Here is a 2500-nt window from a genome sequence, read left to right on the forward strand (position 1 = left end):
GACGAAATATCGAAGAAAACACAATACGAGGACGGAAGAGTAGAATAAGAAAACGAAGAAGAGAACCAATATATGCTATGGAAAAAGACAGAAGGGGGAAAGAGAGAAAGGCAATGAGGTGAAGCAAGGGACAGGGAAGAGCGACTGGATCTGGCAGGGTAGCGGGAGAGAGCTGGCTGCTGGAGGACTGGGGACGGAGACGCGGCACGATGAAGCGTGACAGATCCCTGGTTGGCTCCACCCCGGGGGACACCACGCTAAAACAAAAACACCACGTCTCTTCTACCTCTCCGCCTCACCCGCTGCTACAAAAGTTTTCACCGTCAATAAGTTTTACATGGAGAGATAAAGGAGGTATAAAGCAACTCTCCTGAAAATACGAATTCAATGTTGAGTTTCCTGCAGTGAAAATGATGATGATGCATGCGTGTTTACGTCTTTGTTGTTGTTGTTGTTGTTGTTGTTGTTGTTGTTGTTTGGTGGTGGTGGTGGTGGTGGTGGTGGTGGTGGTGTCGTTAATGGTGTTGCTAAGAACGTCCTGAAATTATCGTCTTTAATCCTTATTTATTTATTTTCCTTTTTATGCTGTAGTGTTTGTCTCTCTGCTTCTTTGTATGTGTGTGTGTGTGTGTGTGTGTGTGTGTGTGTGTGTGGGTGGGTGGGTGGATGGCTGTATATCTGTTTGTCTGTCTATTTAGCTGGCTGACTTCGTATTTGTTTGTCTCCCCCCCACATCTCTCTCTCTCTCTCTCTCTCTCTCTCTCTCTCTCTCTCTCTCTCTCTCTCTCTCTCTCTCTCTCTCTTCCAAGCATTTATTTTAGAGAAGCATCGCGTCATTCCTGTGAATCTCGCATTTACAACCCGAAAAATCGCAGACTTCCCCCTTATCCCCCTGCTTTGTTACACCTCCCCTTTACATGAATATTATCATTGTTTCCTTTGATGTTTCTTTCCCAACCCGGCCGCTGCCATCACGGGAAGGTGCTCATGATGCCAACGAGGTTTCTTTTGTCATCACGTCTTTGCCATTCCCCTCCATTCATCTTGAAATAATTCGCCTTACCACCGGACATTGCCCTCATCTCCCCTAAGGCCGCTCGCCCCGTACTGTAGCACGGGACTTTCGGCCTTGGCTTCTTATCTTTGTCCGATCTTTTTCCGTCCCCGAGCGTCTCTATCACTCCACTTTTAACGGGTATTAATTTCTCGTGTCCATTCACCGCCTTGTTGCTGTCCACGAGCCTTTTCTACTTGTTCCCGAAAAATGCTGAGGAGATCTAAGTAAGTTTTTAAGATCCACCTGTGAGACGCACGGCTTCACGAAAGTCGAGTCACCTATTGAGGGATTTTTAGAAGGTTTCGCTGATGATTAATATGCATGCTGAGAGGAAGACGTGGAGGGGGAGAGGTGAGAGGAGAGGAGAGGAGAGGAGAGGAGAGGAGAGGAGAGGAGAGGAGAGGAGAGGAAAGAATAAATAAGTTGGTGGAGGAACGCAAAAAGAAGGAAAACATGAATATGAACAAGAACAAGAACAAGAAAACAATGAAAAGAAAAAAAAAGAGAAGTATATAAAACAACAAATGAATAACAGCAACAACAACAACAACAACAACAACAACAACAACAACAACAACAACAACAATGACAATAACAAATCAAAATGGGAATGAAAATCAGGAAAAAAAGAAGAAAAGTTGAGACAAAAAAAAAAAAAAAAGCAAAACCAGAGTGTAAGGTTTCTAATCCCATAAACAAACTTCAAAGTCAATATTCCATTTTTTTCCTTTTTTCATTCCTCACATGACTTCTCATCCCATCAAACAGCTTGTGTATCTTGCTGGCTTTTAGGTAGGTCCAAAATGTATCGCGAGCTGTGACCTTGATCCTGCAAGTTTGGATCTTGAAGTGTGGCAGTGAAGTTCAGTGTCTCGTCACAAAATTGAACCTTGAGGTATTTAGTTGTGCTTGGTACGAATTTTTTTTTCTTAACTTTTATTATAATTTGGTTTCTTAAGAGTATATAGATGTACTGAGTACAAAATTTCATCAAAGTTTTCTTACAATTTGGATACTTAAGAATGATGGCTGTTGAGTTACGTGCTATAAGTTTAAAGTTCCATTAGAATCTAGTTTCTTAAAAGTGAGGCTGTGTTAAGTTCGAAATGTTCAAAATTTTATTACATTAAATAAGAAACGTGTAGTATCTTTCAATGTGTGTGTGATAAGGTCCAAAGGTTCAAAGTTTCATCACAGTCTATATCTTTTAGGTGTTTAAGTCTGACAAAGTCAACATTTCAGAATGTCGTCACTATTAGAATATCCCAGTGTGTAATCTTCAACTGACTTCAACAAATTCAAAGCTTCACCACAACTTAAAAGATCAAATCATGTGTTTAAGCTTAAGCAAGTTCGAAGCATCACAACATAATGAACAATAAGACATTCAATGGCCATTATCCTATTTTTACAACAACAACAACAACAACAACAACAACAACA

General features: G+C 41.0%; 1 protein-coding gene across 4 annotated transcripts in view; it reads right to left on the reverse strand.

The window, feature by feature from the left end:
• Nucleotides 1–2500, reverse strand: part of LOC135096816 (uncharacterized) — a 67509-nt gene that overhangs the window by 37484 nt on the left and 27525 nt on the right. The gene's annotated exons all lie outside the window — the stretch shown is intronic.

Source organism: Scylla paramamosain, unplaced genomic scaffold, assembly GCF_035594125.1.
Source record: "Scylla paramamosain isolate STU-SP2022 unplaced genomic scaffold, ASM3559412v1 Contig7, whole genome shotgun sequence".
Lineage (NCBI taxonomy): Eukaryota > Metazoa > Arthropoda > Malacostraca > Decapoda > Portunidae > Scylla > Scylla paramamosain.